The sequence below is a fragment of the Leptodactylus fuscus genome, chromosome 1 (assembly GCF_031893055.1).
Source record: "Leptodactylus fuscus isolate aLepFus1 chromosome 1, aLepFus1.hap2, whole genome shotgun sequence".
Taxonomy (NCBI): Eukaryota; Metazoa; Chordata; class Amphibia; order Anura; family Leptodactylidae; genus Leptodactylus; species Leptodactylus fuscus.
In genome coordinates this window covers 338,962,138-338,988,513 of record NC_134265.1, presented here as the reverse complement: position 1 = coordinate 338,988,513, position 26,376 = coordinate 338,962,138, and the positions used below count along the sequence as shown (strand labels likewise).

Below are 26,376 nucleotides of genomic sequence, written 5' to 3'. Positions count from 1 at the left end.
AGTGAACACAGACAAACGATTCTCTGTGTCAGTCATGTTATCCCCGTTTAAGTCCATTGTTCTGATCCTATGCAGTAGTGTGAACCCACACTTAACAGGTCATGTAGCCAATACTCTCCATACAACAATTCTAGCATTCATGGTGTATGTCCAGTGTCCAGCAGGGGGTGCCAACAGCCTTTCCACACTGTTCAGGTTCTATTCATTCCAAAGAAGATCTAGGGAAGAGGGAAGGAGGGGCTGGGAATTATTTCCTGAGTTGAGAGCTATGAGCTGGAATTAGCTTCCGGCTGCTGAGGCTGGTGCTTCTTGTGTGGGGGAGAGTGAGAAGAGACAAGCGGCGGTGTGGATGGAGCAGTGACAGCAATCCCAGTCCTACAAAGTAAGTGAGCTGCACTGTGAATGCTGCAGAGCCTTGACTGCACTGGAATACATTGTATGTGTATGGATTTGTTGGGCTTGTCATACACATAAGCACTCAGGTTGTGGGAGCTGTGGTTAAGTGCACACTGTATTACTGATGGTTGGGAGATCACACCGCTATATCATTTGTTGCAGAAATCTTCGCCGTTGGTGACCTTTCTACTGTGTCTTATTATCGCGGAATAGTAATCTTATTTATTGTTGGCATAATATGTTGTTACTTTGTATATATTGTCTTGGGAACTTTTTACTTGTACGGTAAGAATATAGGTATTCTATAATATTAGGCTGACATCTGCGTTGTTATTTCTCGGTGTCTCGCCTATAACACAATGGCCAAATCCAGTGACCCTGGTGTATACCAACATATTATAGTGACTTACACGGATGTCGCCAGCTCCGCCGCTCTCTGACTGCTGAAGCAAGGCTTTTGGAAGTAGCTGAATCTTCAAATGGTAGGAATGTATGGCCTCGGGGCTGGGAGCATGAAAGGAATACACAGTTTCTTATGCTTTAAAGATCCAGACCTGCGTCTGTCTTCTGAACACCTTTCATGTAGGGATGTGAAAGGCAAGATTAACCCTTACATGGCCGCCTTTATACTATCAGATAACGGGCGCACGTAAAATACGTCCTTTTCATCGGGGCTTAGAATGTCCTTGATGGGTGACATCTATGGATGGGTGATGTCATATTGGCATGAAATAAATCGTGAATGAGAAAGGAGGGTGGGGATTACGTATGATATGTGGGAATACCTACAGCTAAATCCTATATCTATCTATTGCTTATTCTGCGTAGGAGCATAGTCTACTTACTCTCTGTTATCCGTCGTCCTACTGCAGATGGTTCTTACAGATGATTTCTTACATACGTTGATAGGAACGTGGATAAAATAGATGAGCCCATGTAACAGGTTATAATGTCAGAGTATATGGTGATCTTATCCACTGGGAAAGCCCATGTGATGTTGTGATATGCTGCCTGCATTCAGTACGTGAGGCCTCTGGCTCAGGGAGGCAATGTAAGCACTATATCCATTTACTGATGACACTTGTGTCTGGTGGGCAGGCGGCTATGTCTACAAGGGACTGTAGTGCAGAACATACAGCAAAGTCCCAATCCTGTTAGAATTATAAACTGGATCCAGGATTTTCCTGTTTATTTGCTTTCAATCGATTCAATAAGGACTGGAAAATATGGAGGGAAACATTATGGCTATGGATATGTCAATAATAAAGCCTATGACCATATGCTCTATTAGGGGGGTGGTAATAAATGACTACCATTAGCTATCATTTGGGTTGGTTTTCAGTATTAGAGCCTTTTTGATAGCTGTTCCTTTACAAGCTGGAGATTGAATAGTATATATCACTAGCAGTACCCACGACTTCGTCCGCAGCAGCCTGACTCCCTGCGCGACCCACCTGGAGCGCCGCCCCGGCCCCCCCACCCCCCCACCCCTTTGCCTTCTGGCGGCAGCGGGCCATTCCTACACCTGTGGGCCCATGGACCCCCGGGCCCTCACCTTGCGGCCCGCTGGCTCCCTTTCCCTCCTCTCCCCCCAGGCCACCCCCCCTTCTGTTTTTCACTTCCTGCTTCCCCATTCCCTTGCTCCTTCCTCCTACCCTGTGCCTCTTTACCCCCACGCCCCTATCCTGTGCCCCCTTCCCTCCCAATTACCCACCCCAACCTGCGACCCCGGCCTTCCTGTGCACCGAGGTTACAGGGGTGCATATGGTCGGCAGACTGTGCAGCGCAGGTGTGCGGCACAGATAGACTGCGGTTTGCGGGAGTTCGGCACAATTCCCTCTACCTCTTCCCACTCTGGGGCCCCGGCGGACTCACCGCTCCACGCCGCGCTCCGGGCTCCAGAAATGGCGCCGTGTGCGGCTCTCGGCTACTGGCATGCACAACGCCATTTTCTTCATGGCTGTACGGCCGGCTTGTGGCTGTATAGCTCCGCCCCCGCTGTCGCCTGGTCGAATCCCGGTAATATACATAGAAGGTGAGGCGCGTATATTCTATTCCTGGTGCCATTCTAGGTATGTGCGAAATCTGAGGGAAATACTTTTGCCCGTTGCGGCGTGATTGCGGAACAAACATCCAAAATATTAGTAAGGATATGTCTTACAATACATCCAGTGATCAGACAGATGTCCATGATGAGTATACAGGCCTTACTGGTACTTATAGACAGTCTAACAGTAGTGTCCAGGATGGCATCATTGTGTCGGGTTTACTTATATCATCAGGGAAGGTTTTTACAGTTTCATCAATACTGTCTGGTCAGTTGCTACTATATATACACAATGGCTTGTCCTCGGACTAATGGAAGTTTGTAGACACAATCTTAGTAGGGAAAAGCATCTGAGCCATTTCTTTAGGGAGGAACACTACTATAGAGTCATCGCCTACTGTGACTTCTCAGCCGCTGCTACACGCAGGACCGCAATGATAAAATATTATTATTTATTTCTATTCATTCCATGGTGCAGTACATTTGTGAAGGGGTTTACATCCATAGCACGAGTACAACAATAAACACAAGACAAGATGACTAACCTGATACAAGTAGGAAAGAGGACCCTGCCTGCAGGCTACAGGCGTAATCTGACTACAGAAAGTGCTGCCATGTGAAGCTACACACATCTATAAAAACAGCTGCTAAAAATATTGCTTTGCATCCTTACTTTTCATAATAGACAAGAAAAAAGGAATAGTTTAGGACCATTGCTCTTAAAGCATATACTAGGGTAGACACAGCAAACATCCAATAGGTACAGTCTCAGGCTATAATTGTTGGCTCTTAAAATAATGACCTCAATAGTAAATTAATCCCATAAAATAATAATCTCAACATTATATTCCTTGCTTATTATTACTATTATTGTATTCTTTTACAGAGTACATCCATATTCCATAGCAATGTTCAGATACTTTCATTGCTCACACTAGTCCCTGTGTGGAGGTGTCTACCTTTCTCGGAGATGTGAGACTATATACATTTGAATTTCTATAGATATTGTTTCTTGTATAAAGTAGCATGAAAGAAGAAAAAGTCATGTACATGGAGAAATCTATGGCATACACTGCAGAATTTATTCTTCTGTTCCATAAGCAAAAGATCAAATTCTAGAACCAGGGTTGGATTTTTATTAGTAGTCGCTCTATAGACATCAGATTCTTCAGAGGGAAAGAAGAGATAAGAAAATCCATATGATTTTTAATATGGGCCTCTTTGGCTTAATTACATGGCTAACATTATTACTAAAATCACGTCGCCATGTTTTAGTGGCACCAAGATTGTTTTAGTATCATTGATCTCCACCACAGTTTAGAGCATTGGACTTGACTCCTGGAGGACTTGGATTTGCACTGGTATTCTTGGTTTATTTGATCATTTATTTATTCATTAGCTATTATGTATTTATTTCACTAAGGTTGGGTTCTTATCTGCGCTTCATCACCATTCAGGGATTCTGTCCCTCCGCTCAAAAAACTTTTCTCTCTGCATTTTTCGTGTGGAATCACAGAGGACCCCATTATACTCTATGGTATCCGTGGGATTCCTCAGGTAACCGTTTTCTAAGTGGATTGGGTTTCCGTTTTTCGGGTCCCCAAGCGGACGCGAAGAACGGAATCCACACTGCAGGTGTGAACCTAGCCTAAGTGATACATTGTAAATGAATGTTACCGTATACACTCGAGTATAAGCCCACCCGAATATAAGCCGAGGCCCCTAATTTTACCACAAAAAACTGGGAAAACTTATTGACTCGAGTATAAGCCGAGGGGGGGGGGGGGGAAATGCAGCAGCTACTGGAAAATTTCAAAAATTAAAATGGTCGGAGTTTTTGGGTGCAGTAGTTGCTGGGGAAGGGGAGGGGGTGTTTTGGTTGTCTGTCTGCTCCTTCCCTGAGCTTGAGGACTGGGTTTTTTTTTTCCCCCACTTGGAATTCAGCCTGGCTGAATATAGGGGATCTGCAGTGCTCCTATTAACCCCTTCCCGACGGAACAGGAGCACTGCAGATGTGTTCCGCAGTCATCTTCTACTTTTATATGTATTCTAGGGAAAGAAGGGATTTACAACTTTTATTGACTTTATTTTTTATATTTTTTTAAAGTTTTTTTTTTTTTTTTAAACTATTTTATGGGAGATTCTATACATTACTATTGCAGCTGGTGATAGACCCCCCCCCCCTCTCCCCCCCCAAAAAAAAATATATATATTTTTTTGCTTGACTTGAGTATAAGCCGAGGGGGGCTTTTTCAGCACAAAAACTGTGCTGAAAAATTCGCCTTATATTCGAGTATATATGGTACTTTTACTTCTACAGGTTCCATTTACACCATCATAGTTGGGAACATGATATTATAAACTGTTTGGGGTCCTAGTTGAAAGACGGCTGGAAAATACCTCTATTGGGAGAACTTCTCCAAATCTATCCAGCATTGACAATATATCTATACTATTTGATGTGCCTAAAGGGAAATAGACATTTCCCATGTATGTAAACCAATACTCACCACCTCCCCCATAGCAGACACAGTGTCTGAGATCAGCAACCACTGTTTAACAGGGTGTATATTAGGAAACGTAAGTAGTCTGTACAAGGCTATTTTAGTGATGGGTTCAAAGTCCCACCAACGCTTTTAGATCTACATAACATTACATGTGATGTAAAGTAAAAAGTAAGTGTACGATTCCCACAACCGGTACTTGTACATTTGGTATATATTACAGGTATACTGGATAGAAACAGAGTCAATGGCTCTACTATTGGTGTTACTGGAATTAGTGCTGAAATATGGTGGACCTGACTGTTCTCCCAAAATCAGACACCCCTATGTGCTCCGGGTCTTTTGGTTGGCTACTGCTGGAAGTGGCTAGTAACCGGGGTGAGGAGGGGGTCAACCAAAGCTGGATGGGACAGTCCCATAGTATTACTGGATACTGGCGACCACCTCAGGGTATATTTGACCTTTCAGGGTCCATTCACACGGAAGAAAATGGTGAGGAATTTGGTGTGGAATTTTCCACGCTGAAAAAAAAGCCTCTCATTGATTTCAATGGGTTCTGCTAGTTTTTTTTTTGGGCGTGGAAAATTCTATACCAAATTCCTCACCATTTTCCTCCATTTGTATGGACCCTAAGAGTGTAAAATCTTCATCTCCTGCCCAGACTAGACTCAAATTCATTTACCCAAAGCCCCTGATTCTCTGGAAATAATAATTGTTTACAAGCAGACACATTTATTTTAAAAATTCTATTATTAAATTAAATTATGTTTAAAATAAATAATTTCCTCTTAAATAGAGACTCATTATATTGTCATCCTATATAAAATATTTCAATATTTTTTCCGTTTCTTTAACTCCTAACAGACTACCCCTTTAGGGAGGACCTGCTGGCTCTCCTGACATGTCTCTCTTTATTCAATATATTCCTAACCCAAATAAAATAATTCTGGATTTCTTCTCTCAAAGCTCTTTATTATTCCACTCCTCTGTTGTTCCTCCTGGAACCGTATAGATACATTTAACACTGGATGTTACCATTTACCCTTGTTGATGGGGCATGTCCTGATACTGTCCAAGCAGTAATGACAATGTCAGACCGGACAGAGACATGATCCACTGAAAAGTGTCAGTGCCAGAGCTCCTGCATGTTGCCGATGCACAAGAGGACAAACCCTTTATTGTTTTAAGGAAAACTTGATGACAACTTATAAGACTGTCATATCACATAACACAAGGGTTGTCACCACTTCAAGGGGGTGTCTGGGACTTTAAGAAATTTGCCTACACGCAAGAAAATGGATGATAACATCTGTTAACTCTTCTTGGTACTCTAGCACCTCTGTTCTGGTGGTTGCTGCCAGTCCCGCAGAGATGTCGCTGCATACATCATTCATGTGGCTGCCGTAGCCAAAGACAGACCTCTACGATGGTGCTTGTATGTGTGACATATGGCGGCTAAGGCCCGGTTCACATCTGCTTTTAGGCAATACCATTCGACTATCTGTGGGAAATACGTGGAGAGAAAAGACCTGCAAGCAGAACTTTTCTCTCAGCATTTTTCGCATGGAAACCGAGTAATGTATAGAATCTCCCATAAAATAGTGGGAAAAAAAGAAGCTTTAAAAAAAATAATAATAAAAAAATAAAATAAATAAAAGTTGTAAATCCCTCCTTTCCCTAGAATACATATAAAAGTAGAAAATGACTGTGACACACATACACATTAGGTATCCCTGTGTCTACTGAATATAGGGGATCTGCAGTGCTCCTGTTCCGTTGGGAAGGGGTTAATAGGAGCACTGCAGATCCCCTATAGTCAGCCAGGCTGAATTCCAAGTGGGAGGAAAAAACTCAGTCCTCAAGCTCAGGGAAGGGGCAGACAGACAACCAAAACACCCCCTCCCCTTCCCCAGCAACTACTGCACCCAAAAACTCCGACCATTTTAATTTTTGAAATTTCCCAGTAGCTGCTGCATTTCCCCCCCTCGGCTTATACTTGAGTCAATACGTTTTTCCAGTTTTTTGTAGTAAAATTAGAGGGGTCGGCTTATATTCAGGTCGGCTTATACTCGAGTATATACGGTAGATATATATATTAGATAATAATGTCCTTTTCACTGCTTGTAGGCAAAATTCTTAAAACCAGACTAACCCTTTAATGGATAAGGTCAAGAGAAGACACAATACTGCTTATGTGCGACATACAGTCCTATGAAAAAGTTTGGGCACCCCTATTAATCTTAATCATTTTTAGTTCTAAATATTTTGGTGTTTGCAGCAGCCATTTCAGTTTGATATATCTAATAACTGATGGACACAGTAATATTTCAGGATTGAAATGAGGTTTATTGTACTAACAGAAAATGTGCAATATGCATTAAACCAAAATTTGACCGGTGCAAAAGTATGGGCACCCTTATCATTTTATTGATTTGAATTCCCCTAACTACTTTTGACTGACTTACTGAAGCACAAAATTGGTTTTGTAACCTCAGTGAGCTTTGAACTTCATAGCCAGATCTATCCAATCATAAGAAAAGGTATTTAAGGTGGCCAATTGCAAGTTGATCTCCTATTTCCTACAACTCTCAAATGATCTGAAAATAAAGATTGTTCAACATAGTTGTTCAGGGGAAGGATACAAAAAGTTGTCTCAAAGATTTAACCTGTCAGTTTCCACTGTGAGGAACATAGTAAGGAAATGGAAGACCACAGGGACAGTTCTTGTTAAGCCCAGAAGTGGCAGGCCAAGAAAAATATCAGAAAGGCAGAGAAGAAGAATGGTGAGAACAGTCAAGGACAATCCACAGACCACCTCCAAAGAGCTGCAGCATCATCTTGCTGCAGATGGTGTCACTGTGCATCGGTAACAATACAGCGCACTTTGCACAAATAGAAGCTGTATTAGAGAGTGATGAGAAAGAAGCCGTTTCTGCACGTACGCCACAAATAGAGTTGCCTGAGGTATGAAAAAGCACATTTGGACAAGGCAGCTTCATTTTGGAAACAAAAATTGAGTTGTTTGGTTATAAAAAAAGGCGTTATGCATGGCGTCCAAAAAGAAACAGCATTCCAAGAAAAACACTTGCTACCCACTGTAAAATTTGGTGGAGGTTCCATCATGCTTTGGGGCTGTGTGGCCAATGCCGGCATCGGGAATCTTGTTAAAGTTGAGAGTCGCATGGATTCCACTCAGTATCAGCAGATTCTTGAGAATAATGTTCAAGAATCAGTGACGAAGTTGAAGTTACGCCGGGGATGGATATTTCAGCAAGACAATGATCCAAAACACCGCTCCAAATCCTCAGGCATTCATGCAGAGGAACAATTACAATGTTCTGGAATGGCCATCCCAGTCCCCAGACCTGAATATCATTGAACATCTGTGGGATGATTTGAAGCGGGCTGTCCATGCTCGGCGACCATCTAACTTAACTGAACTTGAATTGTTTGTCCAAAATACCTTTATCCAGGATCCAGGAACTGATTAAAAGCTACAGGAAGCGACTAGAGGCTGTTATCTTTGCAAAAGGAGGATCTACTAAATATTAATGTCACTTTTCTGTTGAGGTGCCCATACTTTTGCACCGGTCAAATTTTGGTTTAATGCATATTGCACATTTTCTGTTAGTACAATAAACCTCATTTCAATCCTGAAATATTACTGTGTCCATCAGTTATTAGATATATCAAACTGAAATGGCTGTTATAAACACCAAAATATTTAGAACTAAAAATGATTAAGATTAATAGGGGTGCCCAAACTTTTTCATAGGACTGTATGTGGGAGATGTGTTGTTGGCCATATTAGTTGTCATCCATCTTTTATGTAATAAAATATTTAGCCAAATAGAAATGAATAGAATATTATATTATTCATGTCCAAATATGACACGGCGTCTGACCTAGATTCTAGGATGGCGTGGCAGCTCGGTTAGTTAGCCTCTCTTTCCATCTTGGTCACAATATTAGATTCCAACAGGAAATTATTGGGAGTTTTTCAGAAAGCAGACTAATGGCATACATCCCCTAAGACACAGCTGCTATGGCAGAGTTAGTATGTCACATGTATATAGCGGTATGAATTTTACATATTCTATTGAGGCATTTTTAGGATCTTCCTTTAGTTCTTGCTACTTTATTCCATAATGTCACAGTGAGACATGAGCTGTATGTAAAGCTATTTAATGCCGCATTACCTCACTGCTTCATAGCAGGACTGGAAAACTGTGAAGTCAGGAGACGGCTCAGGAGTGTAGCAGGCAGTGCAGCCGTCTTATAAGGAGGAAGGGCAGCCTTGTAATATAACATTAGATGCCTTAGATTTCTGGTTAGAAGCCCCCTATTCATGGCAATACATTGTTACTGTTTTGTTCTAGTCTATACAGAATTCTGCCTATAAAATATCCCTCCAGTTCCAAAACGATGCAATAATTTACAGAAACATAAAAAGGAAGTTTCCCTTTGACTTGTGATCTATGCAGAGCTGTTCTGTTCCCTTCATTTTGGATGTGGTCACATTGTGTCCTCTCTGCAGGCAGCCATTGAAGGAGCTGAGGAGGTCTCGTCTGCTTCACCCCTGCTCTTCTTCCCATCATCCCACAGATTATTTGCCAGCGCTGCTTTTAAGTCTCCTTGTATTATTTTTTTCTTTTTTTTTCTTGTGGGTTGCTTGACCTATACGAAAGATGGATTACCTAAATCCAGTGCAATGGGTGTTGGGCACATGTGCTTCAGTGAGGATAAATCTGGCATCAGTCTCTTGATATTTAAGCAACCTTCCAGATTTCACCTTAGTAAAGCTCATTTGCCTTCGTGTATGTGCAGCAATTACCTGATAATCCTCTTTTTTCCTGGTGGTTTATTATTCTGTATTTTATCATTATTCTGCCCTTGCTGTAATAGACCCAGCAGGTTCCCTTCTTAAATATAAAGTGACTCTCCAGGCTGCACCTTACCTTATTCCCCTACGTAGATGTGTACCAGAGACCTCATATTCTTTCTTTTAATATTATGTACTTTATATCCATACTGTGATAGAAATCCTTTCTCCATGCTCTGACTTTCTAGTGATCTTCTGATGGGCTTGTGTTTATATAGAGCAGCCAATCTGAGGAGCAGAGCTGCAGGAGGTGGAGACATTAGCAGCCTGAGCCAATGATCAGACAGTGGGCGTGTCTCAGACTACCGAGACTCCCTATAGACTCTCTATTTAAAGGGATTCTACCATTAAAACCCCTTTTTTTTTGTGGATAAGACATTGGAATAGCTATTCATCTCTTACCTTTAGATGTGATCACCGCCGCGCCGTTCCTTAGAAATACTGGTTTTTAACGGTATGCAAATTAGTTCTCTGGCAGCAATGGGGGCGGGCCCCAGCGCTGAAAATGCAATGGGGGTGTCTCCACTGCTGCTCGAGAACACGCTCTAGCGACGCCTCTATCTTTGGCTGGATCCTCCCCTTCTCTGTCGTCTTCCTCCTGTGTCATCTCCGACGCCTGCGCAGTTGGTTCTGCCAGTAAGACACTAGTAGAGCAGACTGCGCATGCCGGCCGGCGGCCATTTTTGGGAGGCCACTCCTGCATTGAACTTCAAGATAGAGGCGTCGCAGGATCGTGTTCTCGAGCAGCAGTGGGGATGCCCCCATCGCATTTTCAGCTCTGGGGCCCGCCCCTATCGCTGCCAGAGAACAAATTTGCATACCGGTAAAAAGCGGTATTTCTAAGGAGCGGCGCGGCGGAGATCACATCTAAAGGGAACAGACGAATAGCCTTTCTAAAGGCTATTCCGACATCTTATCCACAAAAAAAGAGGTTTTAATGGTAGAATCCCTTTAAACTTTAGTCACAGCTCTTACCAATTTCTCTAGATTAGGGTATTGCATGCTGGTATGTCCCATATGCCACATGCTTAATTAATGATGGGGCGCAGAGTTAGGGGCATGCTGCCATAATCCTTGTGCCTAGGCGCAAATCAGTTCCACCATCTTGCTGGTGTAGATATTGCCATAATTGATGCCACTTTAGTGTGTGGTGCAGTTGCTGGTCCTGCCCTTGCCCTGTCCCCATCCACCTTTGGAAGAGGGGTGAGGCTGGTGCAACAATGCCATTTATAACTATTCAAGTCCTAAGTGGCATTATATAGTCAGAAATTACTGATTTGAGCTTATTTTACACTGAAAAAGTGGTGTAACAATCTGCTTTATTGAAATGCATCTCCTTGAACGCTATACATGGGTCTTAGCTCAAAAGTTCCTCTTTAGTAAATCTATGTTTGTATATTAGTTAACAGAATATGCTGCAACCTCTGATACACTGTATAGGCAGAATATCAGACTTGGTACATGATTCTGTAGTAAATCTGTACACCAGCAGGTCTTTGCATTTTTCTTACATATTCACAGAGTGCAGGCTGTATTAATGTCTGTACGCCCTAGGGTAATAGGGAAGACGCAGGGAATGTGACCGGCTGTACACAGGACACCAGCTGCTTATACTTAGGAGCCATGGGCTCTGCAGGTGCATCTGTTTGGTGTTTTAAATGGCTTAGCTTTCATACATGTCGCCCCCCGATGCAGTCATAGAACGCACCTCAATTTATTTCTCATTTCAATGTGAAGTAACCAATGTATATCTTTCTATGTAGTTGAGTGTATAAGGAGATCCTCTAAGACCCCATACAGTTTTGTGGATCCTGGATGTTGCCGTACAATCCTGAGGTTTATGGAGCTGAAACTGAGCCATGTATGAGGTCTAACTCTGTGGCCTTCTCTCTAATCATGCCATAAATATATAGTAGGGCACCGCTTCTCAATCTTTTTGTACATGTGAGCCTCACCCGCCAGAGCATCGTCTTACCACTGGTTTAGTCCATGCCAATGTTTGTAAAAATGACCTTAGTGTATCTTACAATTTGTCTCCAGACTTATTATTTTGTTTACTACAGCGCTTTACACATATTCTCATCACATTGTACCATATAGGATTTGCAATCTAAATTCCCTTTCAATATGTCAGTGTGCAAATCGGGGTACCCAAATGAAACCCACACAAACATGGGGAGAGCATACAAACTCCATGCATATATTTTACTTACCATATATACTCGAGTATAAGCCGAATTTTTCAGCACAGTTTTTGAACTAGCTAAACAGGTTCAGACCCTAACTGAGGCTGCTGCATCATCCCCAGCTGTTTTGGCACCTTACAAGGTCAAGATGTTACTCCCTGATCGTTTCTCAGGGGACCGTGAAAAATTTGAGACGTTCAGGGAGTCTTGTCGCTTGTATTTTCGGATTAATCCACATGTGACTGGGAGTGGTTATATCTCTGCTACAGGGGGATCCACAAGCTTGGGCCCTTAAACTCCCTGCTGAGGCTGATGAGTGGTCTGATGTGGAAATTTTTTTTAAGTCTCTGGGCTCTATCTATGCTGAGCCAGACCACATTGCGCTTGCGGAATCTCAACTCCTCACCATGCGGCAGGGAAAACGCTCTGCAGAGGAGTATTGCGCAGAGTTCCGTAAGTACAGTGTAACGGCAGGTTGGTGTGAGTCAGCTCTAAAGGCTCACTTTAAAAAAGGTTTGTGTGACCGTGTTAAGGAGCTCTGGGTTGGTCACCCAGATCCCCCGACTCTTGAGAAGGCCATGACTTTGGCGGTCCGTATTGACCGCAAGATCAGAGAAAATTTAAAAGAGAGAGTAGGGCCTGTTGCCTCCAAGTTTTCTGTCTTTTCCTCTCTCTCCTCTGATAAACCTACCTTTCCTCCCATCACTTCTGGTGAGGAACCCATGCAACTGGGAGCTGTGGACGCCAAGACACGACGAGAGCATTGTCTCAGGAATAACCTGTGCCTGTACTGTGGTTCCTCTGGTCATGTCATCCGAGACTGCACTATCAGACCCTGGTCACCTGCGAAAAAACTTCAGTGCCTGAGTGGTAATCAGAAGAACCACTCAGGCAACCAGGTATTTGGTGGGAATAACAATAAGATGTTGTTATCTGTGTCTTTGTCCTCTGGGGACAGATCTGTTTCTGGCAAGGCCCTAGTTGACTCTGGGTCTGCAGCAAATTTTGTTAAATATTCAGTTGTTGCATCTTTGGGCATTGAGCTTTTGCCACTTGACACACCTATGTCTGTTACTGGAGCGGATTCTACTCCACTGGCCAGGGGTAAAGTCAGGTTTAAAACCCCCTTGATCTCTTTGCAAGTGGGTTCTACACATTCAGAGGTCATAAGCCTTTTTGTTATGGAGAATCTCTCTGCTGATGTTATTTTGGGGTTCCCCTGGCTGAAGCTCAATAACCCTATTTTGGATTGGGGTAAAAAGGAGTTGGTAAAGTGGGGAGATCAGTGCTCATCCCACTCTATTGCTTTACATTCTGTAGATTGTGTCACGGAGGAGAAGGTCTCAGCTACTAAAAGTTGGGAGCGCCCCTCTGGTATTAAAACCTGGTGGTATCAGAAACGCCGGATGAATAAAAAATGTTTGCCTGGTTCTCAAGCGTCTGTGGTTCAAGCAGAACCAAAATACAAGGCAGGGAAAACTCAGAATCCCTCTAGAACTGGTTTGTCTGGTGAGGGTCCGGTGGCCCCTCATAAAAGGGGGGGTACTGTAACATCTCTGCCTGTTCAGGCCTCTGCGCCACCCTCTGCTCGCGTGCTGCGGCGCAGGAGGCGTGTGCAGTTTGAGAATCTGCTTAAAGTTTTTAGTTGCACTGTGTGAACACGGCTCTAGTCCTTAATTGGATTTGCACCACACCCGTCTTCAGCCAAGGTTGCCTCTGCCCATTAAGTGGTTAATCTGGCCTTGCCCTGTGATTGACAGCTGCCTTTCTGTGAACTCCATGCGCGGGTTCTTCCTCCCTATTTAGCCTTGGTTCCCATTCACACCAGTGCTTGTTATTGCCGTGCGCATACCTGCTCTTACTGTCCCTGTTTGCTTATACTATTATACCTGACCTTTGGCTTTTCTCATTGACTATTCTCTTGACTCCGATTTGGCACTGCATCGCTCTCCTGTTACCGAACCCTGGCTAGCTGACCTCCCTTTGTTGTTGTTCGTCTTGTCTGCGTTTTGTGTTTCACATATTCAGGGAGGGATTGTCCTCGTGGTTGTCGCCTATTACCTAGGATAGGGCCTGGCAATAGGAAGGGAAAGCGGGGGGCTTCAGCTTAGGGTTCACTGTCTCTTGTGCCCCTCCCAGGGTTTATCAGTTCTGGGAATTGCTGTCTTAGCAATTCCCTTACAGAAACTGTGAAAAAAAAAGAAAATAAAATAAATTTTCCCAGTTTTTTTGTGGTAAAATTAGGGGCCTCGGCTTATATTCGGGTCGGCTTATACTCGAGTATATACGGTAACTGGATTTGAGCCCAAGATCCAGCGGTTCAAGTTAATAGTACTAACCACTCAGCCACCATCTTGCATGTGAATTGTTGAAACCGAGATTTCTATTAAAATTGCCCCCCCCCCCCAGCTATGTCCCATAAAAAAACTATGAGAACCTCAACATTGAGGCTCTCCTCATAGTCGGAGACTCACAGTACTAGAGAACTATCATTCCCTAATAGTCAGACATAGAAAATAAGTTAGGCTGCTTTCACACGGAGTAACGCGCCGCTCATTCTGACACGTAAACACGTGTCAGAGTGAGCGCTGTAAAACAGAATCCCATTGACTTCAGTGGGTGCCGTCTTACGCGCCCTACACATTGAAATCAATGTGAGTCTTTTTAGTCCATTGATTTCAATGTGTAGGGCGCGTAAGACTGGCACCCATTGAAGTCAATGGAATTCTGTTTTACAGCGCTCACTCTGACACGTGTTTACGTGTCAGAATGAGCGGCGCGTTACTCCGTGTGAAAGCAACCTTACTGAGCGAAGACAAAATAAAAATCTGCAATTGCCAATGGTGACATAAATTTAAAGGAGTAACTATCACATGACTATGGTCAGAGTTTTATCCACTGGGAGTAAGCAGAATGAATGACAGCAAGCAGAGATCTAGAAAGCCGTGAGGATTTGATACAGAAAGTATATTGTACAACATTTTACTATACCAACAATGCTTGCCTCTCAATATTGGCCTGAAAGTGGACAACCCCTTTAAGTAAATCTGAGTTTTGGAAGTAATGGGTACCATAAAGGACACCCAACAGACCCAACTGTAGTCAATAGGGATCCTCAGAATACATTCATGTTTATGTCGGGATTTCCATTGTTCTGTTTCTATAATGGAACGGAAAGACAGAAATCCCGTCCAAATGTGAACGTGTCCTTACTAGGAGTCACAGCTATTTTTTTCATCAGTATTAATTCTGTATATTGCACCAAGTCAATGGAAAGCTGTCTCAATAATTAGTCTATTTTACTTCAGGCCATTCTTATTGATCAAACCTTGTCTATAAATGAAAACCAATATCATTTCTTTCTTATAGAACCTTATCTGAGCAATAGTTATAATTTGGCAGCACATTAGTAATTGATCTACTAGCGTACGTGTCCCGGACACACATTTTCTGAAATATATCAGATTATTATTACGATGGTTGCTTATTTGTGGATATCACCTTTTATAAGGTCTGATGTGGCCTATAGGCCTGTAACCGAACTCGGTCCTCCAAGGGTTTCCCTCTTCATAAATCATTCCTGTCTCGTGTCCTTTGAGCTTTTGCACTATTAGATGCATTCTCATTGTGTTCTCCCTTTCATGCTTATACTTTGTGATATGTATTATGATCTTTTTTATCCTCTATTATGTCGTGTTCAGCTCTGATCATAAAGCCATCGGCAAAGGTTAGGGAGGCCAGGCGGGTAAAATGAGACTCCAAGCAGAGGATTTGGAGGGACCCTACACTAGTTCATCAATCTTGATGTCAGGCAGCTCCACCTTTCACACACTAGTGCATGTTGGCATTGACATCATTGATCTCCATGTCTATTTTAATGTAAGCTCAGTCTCTGCCGTCTCTGTTGTCACGTCATGGTGCAGAGAGAGATATATATGTTATGGATCTGGTCTGCTTCTTGCCAATGTCTCTTCGTCCAAACCATGTGTGGTTCAACCTCTCCACCAATGACTATGGCTTCTGTGTACATCTTCATGTTGAGATGCTTTGCTATGAATAGGTTCAAGGACTAAGAAAACTCCTTAAGGAGACTGCCTTTGCAGGAATATGGAGACTTACAAGCCATTTTCTCTCCACTGGGGGATTCTGGGGAATATGCAAATCTGTTTTCCAGGAAGTAATTAGGGAAACAATGCCTCTGCGTGCAGCCTGCAGGACAGCCCCCTTAAACATCAGGCATGACTTTTTAGATAGCCTAATACCATGATGCGGGATTATTGCCAAACTAATATATCTAATCCAAAAGGAGCAGATTCTCAGCTGTGGACAGCGCTGTTTCGATCTGTTGGATCTCATTAGCACAACTTTCCTTAAGAAGTTTTCTTAGTCCTTGACCCTGGTCTATAGTCTCTCACCCAGCCAAACTAATTTCCCTACACTGTGCTGATGAAAGAAGTTTTTGCTCCGGATTTGTTATATTGGGGACATTACAATTATTCAGTGAAACAGACATGTGAGTAGAGGGGACAGGTCTTTTTTTAAGGGGTTTTCCCCACAAACCTAACTATGTTTAAATTTGTAGACCATTAAAAGTTAAGCAATTATAGATAATTACCGTAATACATTGTAAAGATTTTCTCTAACCATCTTAGTGGTGACATCTTTTGTCTTGATAAATTGCCAACAGATAAGACCATGAATGCAGGAACTTTCCATGGTCTGGCACTTGTCAGAAATTCAGCCATGATGTCCTTAAAGGGGCTCTATCAGCAAAATGTTGCTGCATGAGCCCCACATATGTGTCTATGTCAAAGGCTATTCAGGCACCGCTAATCTTATTTTAAACCCAAAGGTTTAAGATAAAACTATAAAAACATATGGGTAAATCATACCTGAACGTGCACGGTGGGCGGTGATGCACGATCCGATGTCATCTTCTGGCACGCCTACCTCTTCTTTCTTCTTCTTTCAGTGACGCCCTCCAGTCCTGGCTCTTCCCCGGCTCCATCTTCATCTTCTTCTTCCAGTGGTTCAAATCCGACTGGTTGAAATCTGGCACGTGCGCAGTACCACTCCCTCCGAAGCTACGGTGCACACTCCAGCGCCATTTTCTCAATGGCAGTGCTGCCGGAGTGTGCGCAGTAGCTCCAGAGGGAGCGCTACTGCGCACGTGCAGGATTTCAACCAGTCGGATTTGAACCACTGGAAGAAGAAGATGAAGATGGAGCCGGGGAAGAGCCAGGACCAGAGGGCGTCGCCGAAAGAAGAGGAAGGCGTGCCAGAAGATGACGTCGGATCATGAATCACCGCCCACCGTGCACGTTCAGGTATGATTTACATATGTGTTTTTATAGTTTTATTTTAAAACGGGACGGGGGTTTAAAATAAGATTAACGGTGCCTGAATAGCTATTCACGCATATGTGGGGCTCATACAGCAAAATTTTGCTGATAGAGCCCCTTTAATACATCTTCCCTGATGGCACAAGGCTACAGAAGTGTATTCTCAAAGGGATGTTCATCACCTCTTAGTGATGACACTGAGCTGTAAACCCGGCCCCTTTGACAGGTTAGTGTTATCAGTTATTAGCTGAAGCTAATGGACTTGATATCTCTGCAACCAGGGCATATACCGGCAAAGCTTGCAGTATGCTACATTGCACATACAGTCCGCTTAGTTTAGCAGTATATACAGTCCTATGAAAAAGTTTGGGCACCCCTATTAATCTTAATCATTTTTAGTTCTAAATATTTTGGTGTTTGCAGCAGCCATTTCAGTTTGATATATCTAATAACTGATGGACACAGTAATATTTCAGGATTGAAATGAGGTTTATTGTACTAACAGAAAATGCGCAATATGCATTAAACCAAAATTTGACCGGTGCAAAAGTATGGGCACCCTTATCATTTTATTGATTTGAATACTCCTAACTACTTTTTACTGACTTACTGAAGCACAAAATTGGTTTTGTAACCTCAGTGAGTTTTGAACTTCATAGCCAGGTGTATCCAATCATGAGAAAAGGTATTTAAGGTGGCCAATTGCAAGTTGTTCTACTATTTGAATCTCCTCTGAAGAGTGGCATCATGGGCTACTCAAAACAACTCTCAAATGATCTGAAAACAAAGATTGTTCAACATAGTTGTTCAGCGGAAGGATACAAAAAGCTGTCTCAGAGATTTAACCTGTCAGTTTCCACTGTGAGGAACATAGTAAGGAAATGGAAGACCACAGGGACAGTTCTTGTTAAGCCCAGAAGTGGCAGGCCAAGAAAAATATCAGAAAGGCAGAGAAGAATGGTGAGAACAGTCAAGGACAATCCACAGACACCTCCAAAGAGCTGCAGCATCATCTTGCTGCAGATGGTGTCACTGTGCATCGGTCAACTATACAGCGCACTTTGCACAAATAGAAGCTGTATGGGAGAGTGATGAGAAAGAAGCCGTTTCTGCACGTATGCCACAAATAGAGTTGCCTGAGGTATGAAAAAGCACATTTGGACAAGGCAGCTTCATTTTGGAAACAAAAATTGAGTTGTTTGGTTATAAAAAAAGGCGTTATGCATGGTGTCCAAAAAGAAACAGCATTCCAAGAAAAACACATGCTACCCACTGTAAAATTTGGTGGAGGTTCCATCATGCTTTGGGGCTGTGTGGCCAATGCCGGCATCGGGAATCTTGTTAAAGTTGAGGGTCGCATGGATTCCACTCAGTATCAGCAGATTCTTGAGAATAATGTTCAAGAATCAGTGATGAAGTTGAAGTTACGCCGGGGATGGATATTTCAGCAATACAATGTCCAAACACTGCTCCAAATCAACTCAGGCATTCATGCAGAGGAACAATTACAATGTTCTGGAATGGCCATCCCAGTCCCCAGACCTGAATATCATTGAACATCTGTGGGATGATTTGAAGCGGGCTGTCCATGCTCGGCGACCATCTAACTTAACTGAACTTGAATTGTTTGTCCAAAATACCTTTATCCAGGATCCAGGAACTGATTAAAAGCTACAGGAAGCGACTAGAGGCTGTTATCTTTGCAAAAGGAGGATCTACTAAATATTAATGTCACTTTTCTGTTGAGGTGCCCATACTTTTGCACCGGTCAAATTTTGGTTTAATGCATATTGCACATTTTCTGTTAGTACAAGAAACCTCATTTCAATCCTGAAATATTACTGTGTCCATCAGTTATTAGATATATCAAACTGAAATGGCTGTTGCAAATACCAAAATATTTAGAACTAAAAATGATTAAGATTAATAGGGGTGCCCAAACTTTTTCATAGGACTGTAACTCCTCTAAGTTGAGAGGACATGAAAGGTCCTCTTTAAAGCTAAGCATTAAGCCCAGAGCTATCATTGTGTTAATGGCCTTTGTTTTGTGTGTGCGGCAGGAAACGACGAGCATGTCCTTAGGGTTCCTTAAGCCCAGGGGAGGCCAGAGATATCCCTTTGGATTCAATATGACAGTATACCTCAGAAATGTATAGAATGACATAGACCATACAAACTTGGCTGCAGATATGGACCTAGGCCTTATATATGTGAATGATATTGTCAGCTCTCCAGATAATATATGCTTTTATAAATTCTCTCACCTTAGATTAAAAGGAACCAGTCATCTGGAATTCACACCCAAACCTGCCCTAGTATCTTGTAAAGCATCTGCAGAAAACTATACCCGGGAGCAACACGGTGGCTCAGTGGTTAGCACTGTAGCCTTGCAGCGCTGGAGTCCTGGGTTCGAATCCTGCCAGGAACAACTTCTGCAAGGATTTTTTATGTTCTCCCCATGTTTGTGTGGATTTCCTCCCCTTCTACAAAGACATACTGATAGGAAAAAAAGATGTGCATTGTGATCACATTGGGCTCACAATCTACATAAAAAAACAAACAAAAAAGAACCCCCAGAAAACTATAGTATACCCATCAATTGGCCCAGGGTTGCTGCAATGTGTAGAAAAAGATGTTTTATTCAGTATGCTAATGCTAATTACTTGTATAAAATCAAGGGGGTCCAGAGTCAACTGAACAGTCAAACTCTTTACGCCCCCTATAGTTTGAGTGATGTCACTACACAGCATTTCTGAACCCCTACAGCACCGAATAGTGGCAGGCTATTTATTCTGGACCCTGTTCATTGGGGTGTACATCCGGCTTCTATTGCATTCTGCACATGTCAGCAGAATCAGACAGCAAGAAAATCAGAAGCTCGTGACCATCAGGCTGAAAGCTGTGTAGTGGCGTCAATGAAACCATAGGGGGCATGGACACCTTGACTGTTCAGTTTGCTCTCCACCCCCTTGACTTTATACAAGTAATTAGAATACTGAATAAATTTTCTTAAACACATTACAAGGGGCCGTAAGAAGGAGAAAGTGTTCATACTCTTCAGCTGCTGGTTCTGGGGCTTATGTGGAATGTGACAGGTTCCCTTTAAGGCTCTATTCACACGGAGTAACGCTGGGGTTTTTTGTGCTTATTTTGGCACATAGCGCCACGTAAACGCCGCACAACTCGACCGCAAAATAGCGCCGCGCAAACGCGGCGTTTATGCGGCGCTATGTGCCAAAATAAGCACAAAAAACGCCAGCATTACTCCGTGTGAATGGAGCCTAAGTGTTTTTTTGTATATTTTTTTTAAACACATATTGAAGATGAAAAAATATTTTATATTAGAATTTAATGTTGGAGAAGGTTGCACTGCGTGGTCTTCTGGCTCAGTGACAACGCGATGAGGACACGTTGGTTCTTTTTCAGTAGCATTCTGCTTTAAGGAGCCTCCGAATAAACATAGTGTCATTTGTCGGCATATTGTTTTACTCCAAATGAGTAAAATGTGACGGTTGTGTAAAACAAAGCAGCATTTGGCGCACTGTGAGCGCACCATACAGCGTACTCCTGACAAGCCCCCTCCCTTCTGGCAGCATGCTCAGTGTAAATACTGCGGGGATCGTAGATCCTGTGTGGTCCTATACATTACAACCACAGCATACAGACAAAAGTAATCTTACTGTATTCATACTGCACAGCCATATTAGACCTGTTGGGAGACCATGGTCTGTCTATGGTGTGCTATTCCTGAAAACACTATCCACAGCTAAGTGTATACAGTAGTCTTGTATGTGACAAATCTATGGAGCCTTGATGTGATATCTTATTGTATTTTCTACTGTGATAATGGTGGTCATAGATCTGCATTTGCTGACGCTCAGACTCATGGCTTTGGAATGCCAGTATTCCTTTTTTTCCATGGAAAATGCCTGGGTTCACATCTGCGTCAGGTCTGGAGCCTCTTTTGCAGTGACTGTAAAAATTTTCCAGATAAAAAAAAAAGTTTTTGTCTACTGGTTTCAGTTAAAAAGAACGGGCACCAAATGGACCCCATTAGAGTCAATCGGGTCCATCAGTCACCATTGGTCTCCGCTGTTTTAGCGCTGCATGTGTCTGTTGTTCTGGTTCCACAATGGAACCAGAAGCAGTAGTGTGAACGCCGCTTAAGAATGACAAAAGTGTTAGAGTTTCTGAGCTCCATTGTGAGTCACTTCCTATAAAGATACATTACGTTAGGATATATAGATACTGTATATGCCAGTGTGTAAAGTCGTGTGGGGTCAACAGCTTTATATGCTCACTTTTATCATATAAAGGTATATATTAAAGAACTCAGCTTCTCTCCTTCTATCTTATATACCTATATATCACAGAGATCAGCTTCTCCCCTCTATCATATAACCTATATATCACAGAGCTCAGCTTCTCTCCTCTATCATATAACCCTATATATCACAGAGCTCAGCTTCTCTCCTCTATCATATAACCCTATATATCACAGAGCTCAGCTTCTCTCCTCTATCATATAACCTATATATCACAGAGCTCAGCTTCTCTCCCTCTATCATATAACCCTATATATCACAGAGCTCAGCTTCTCTCCTCTATCATATAACCCTATATATCACACAGCTCAGCTTCTCTCCTCTATCATATAACCCTATATATCACAGAGCTCAGCTTCTCTCCCTCTATCATAAAACCCTATATATCACAGAGCTCAACTTCTCTCCTCTATCATATAACCCTATATATCACAGAGCTCAGCTTCTCTCCTCTATCATATAATCCTATATATCACAGAGCTCAGCTTCTCTCCTCTATCATATAACCCTATATATCACAGAGCTCAGCTTCTCTCCCTCTATCATATAACCCTATATATCACAGAGCTCAGCTTCTCTCCCTCTATCATATAACCCTATATATCACAGAGCTCAGCTTCTCTCCCTCTATCATATAACCCTATATATCACAGAGCTCAGCTTCTCTCCCTCTATCATATAACCCTATATATCACAGAGCTCAGCTTCACTCCCTCTATCATATAACCCTATATATCACAGAGCTCAGCTTCTCTCCTTCTATCATATAACCCTATATATCACAGAGCTCAGCTTCTCTCCCTCTATTATATAATCCTATATATCACACAGCTCAGCTTTTCTCCTCTATCATATAACCCTATATATCACAGAGCTCAGCTTCTCTCCTCTATCATATAACCCTATATATCACACAGCTCAGCTTCTCTCCCTCTATCATATAACCCTATATATCACACAGCTCAGCTTTTCTCCCTCTATCATATAACCCTATATATCACACAGCTCAGCTTCTCTCCTCTATCATATAACACTATATATCACACAGCTCAGCTTCTCTCCCTCTATCATATAACCCTATATATCACAGAGCTCAGCTTCTCTCCTCTATCATATAACCCTATATATCACAGAGCTCAGCTTCTCTCCTCTATCATATAACCCTATATATCACAGAGCTCAGCTTCTCTCCTCTATCATATAACCCTATATATCACAGAGCTCAGCTTCTCTCCCTCTATCATATAACCCTATATATCACAGAGCTCAGCTTCTCTCCTCTATCATATAACCTATATATCACAGAGCTCAGCTTCTCTCCCTCTATCATATAACCCTATATATCACAGAGCTCAGCTTCTCTCCTCTATCATATAACCCTATATATCACACAGCTCAGCTTCTCTCCTCTATCATATAACCCTATATATCACAGAGCTCAGCTTCTCTCCTCTATCTTATAACATGTATATCACAGAGCTCAGCTTCTCTCCCTCTATCATAAAACCCTATATATCACAGAGCTCATCTTCTCTCCTCTATCCTATAACCCTATATATCACAAAGCTCAGCTTCTCTCCTCTATCATATAACCTATATATCACACAGCTCAGCTTCTCTCCTCTATCATATAACCCTATATATCACACAGCGCAGCTTCTCTCCTCTATCATATAATCCTATATATCACAGGGCTCAGCTTCTCTCCTCTATCATATAACCCTATATATCACAGAGCTCAGCTTCTCTCCCTCTATTATATTATCCTATATATCACAGAGCTCAGCTTCTCTCCTCTATCATATAATCCTATATATCACACAGCTCAGCTTCTCTCCTCTATCATATAACCCTATATATCACAGAGCTCAGCTTCTCTCCTCTATCATATAACCCTATATATCACACAGCTCAGCTTCTCTCCCTCTATCATATAACCCTATATATCACACAGCTCAGCTTCTCTCCCTCTATCATATAACCCTATATATCACACAGCTCAGCTTCTCTCCCTCTATCATATAACCCTATATATCACACAGCTCAGCTTCTCTCCCTCTATCATATAACCCTATATATCACAGAGCTCAGCTTCTCTCCCTCTATCATATAACCCTATATATCACAGAGCTCAGCTTCTCTCCTCTATCATATAACCCTATATATCACACAGCTCAGCTTCTCTCCTCTATCATATAAACCTATATATCACAAAGCTCAGCTTTTCTCTTCTAATATATAACCCTATATATCACAGAGCTCAGCTTCTCTCCTCTACCATATAAACCTATATATCACAGAGCTCAGCTTCTCTCCTCTATCATATAACCATATATATCACAGATCTCAGCTTCTCTCTCTACCATATGCACCTATATATGTATATATCACATAATACAGCTTCTGGTTCTGTATGTCGCAGAGCTCAGCTTCTCCCCCTCCATCATACCCTGGGTAGGGCACTGGAAATAATCTGACTAGTAAGGTAAGACAGTTGACTAATGTATGGGTATTGGGACATTGAAAGCTCATGTATATCCAAACCTGAGTCAGAAAGTCTCATGAAATACATCAAGGTCATTTTCATTATTGTGAGAGGTTAAAATGGAAGAATAAGTCTAAATTGTGCAAACAAAGCCATTTAATGTACCGTGTGAACAAGTCATTTGTATAGCTCTTTATGGCAAACAGACAAAGAGGGATTTCTTAGGAGACTTTTCCATATCCTTGTTTTGTTCTGAGCACCTTACATAACATTATGTCACACTAACTCTTATTCCTTGCTGGTAAAAGCAGCAATTCCGTCGCTTATTGTGAATGTGTCCTCTCTGCGGCTGTGTGATATTTTATCAGCACTGAACACAAAGGCATTCCATAAATTCTCATGGATCTGACACACAAAGGGTGGTGAATAGAACCTAGTGCAGAACGCGTGGTACTGCCCGTCACAGCCAATCAGATGCTGGCTTGCACTTGATTACATATTAATCATGCACATGTCGAGTTCATTTATATCATTTAGTTTGTAGATGGATAATGGTTAATAGAAAATATACATTTACTAGCAGGACGACCCAGATTTATATGGGTATATTTCATTTTTTGCATAAGCCTCATGTGATCATGTGTATCTCAGTATGAATATCATGGAAATACCTGCCATCAGTTGTTACCTGGAGTAAAGCTACATCTCAACATACACAGCTGTGCTACATCTCTGCATATGCACAGCATACCCAACTCTGCTACATATCTGCATACCCAGCTCTGCTACATCTCTGCATAGGCACAGCATACCCAGCTCTGCTACATCTTTGCATATGCACAGCCTACACAGCTCTACTACATCTCTGCATACCCATATGGATCTGCTACATCTCTGCATACCCACACAGCCCTGATCCACTTGGTCTGGCGTTTTGGCCACTCTGAAGCTGGCCTGTCACGTAACTTGTACCTGGCGCTGTGCCTGTGATTGTTTTGGCAGCTCACTGGGACGCCATATAATGAGCCTGTTGTTGGCATCAAAGATCCACCTTCTCTGGCATTTCGGCAGCTGTCAAGCTGGCCTACCACTGAACTTGTTCCTCGCGCCGTGCCTTTAATTGTTCCGGCATCTCAGCAGCTCATTGGGACGCCACATAATGAGTGTGTTGTTGGCATCAATGATCCGTTTGCTCCAGCGTTTTGTCAGCTCTAAGAGCCGCTTGACACCTAGCTTGCTCGATCCTCCTCAGCTCCACTTGGGGAGAACTCTGTTGACTTCTGGCTACCTTCATAGCTCTAGTTATTCACAAATGTTGCGACAAAGTCAATTTTCATTTTCCCAGCATGTTTAAAATTTGGAAACTGGCAATTTGAATGAAAGGGTTTTTCCCAGGTCAGTGTCTGAACATGCTGCCTCAAATGTCTGCTCCTCATTTCCTGTATTTGTCTCCCCCCTACTCCCTCTGGCTGAACAGGACACAGAAGACTTCTGCAGATCAGAGAATGATCAGTATTATCTTTGTGTTTACATAGAGAGACAAAGAGCAAATAGCTGAAATCTCCTGCAGTGTAATATAGTATATGAACATAAATTCATAACAGTCATGAAGCCATGTCATTTACCAGGATAAAAAGTAGCCTATGTGTTAATCGACGTTACAAACTATCTATGTGCCAAATTTCAACACAGTAACGAACATACAAACCCACACATTTTTTAAAAAAATTAAGGATTATCACATAAGGTATTCTGTAGAAAACTCAGGGGGTGTCCCTTGTGCTCAAAGAAGACGCTCTTCTGAAGGTCCAGCGCCAACTCTCCCTTCTTCTGTAAATGCCTCTCTGCCGTGTCATCAGCCGCCGAGTCTGTTTGGGATCCAAATCCCGCACATGTTCAGTTGGCTCTGCCATGTTGAGTTGGGCAGAGCTGACTGCGCCATTTTACTGTAGCCTCCTACACGAGTGTAAAGGAAAATAGCCGAACAGACATGCGCAGTTGGCTCTGCTCAACACGACATGGCAGAGTCGACTAAGCATGCGTGGGGTTTGGATCCCGAACAGAAAATCGGTGGCGGAGAGGCACCTGCAGAATAAGAGAGAGGCGGTGCTGGATCTTCGGAGAAGCGTCTTCTTTGAGTACAGGGGACACCTCCTGAGCTTTCTGAAGACTCATTTGCCATACACACATATATTAGTTCATTTTGGCC

The 26,376-nt window shown here is 42.5% G+C and overlaps 1 protein-coding gene across 4 annotated transcripts in view; it reads left to right on the top strand.

Moving 5' to 3' along the window:
* Positions 1–265: 265 nt before the first annotated feature.
* Positions 266–26,376, top strand: part of APBB2 (amyloid beta precursor protein binding family B member 2) — a 385,145-nt gene continuing 359,034 nt past the window's right edge. For all 4 annotated transcript variants that reach the window (XM_075261547.1, XM_075261546.1, XM_075261581.1 and 1 more), the window contains exon 1: positions 266–382. The gene's annotated coding sequence lies outside the window, so the exon portion shown is untranslated. The remainder of the gene's footprint in view (positions 383–26,376) is intronic.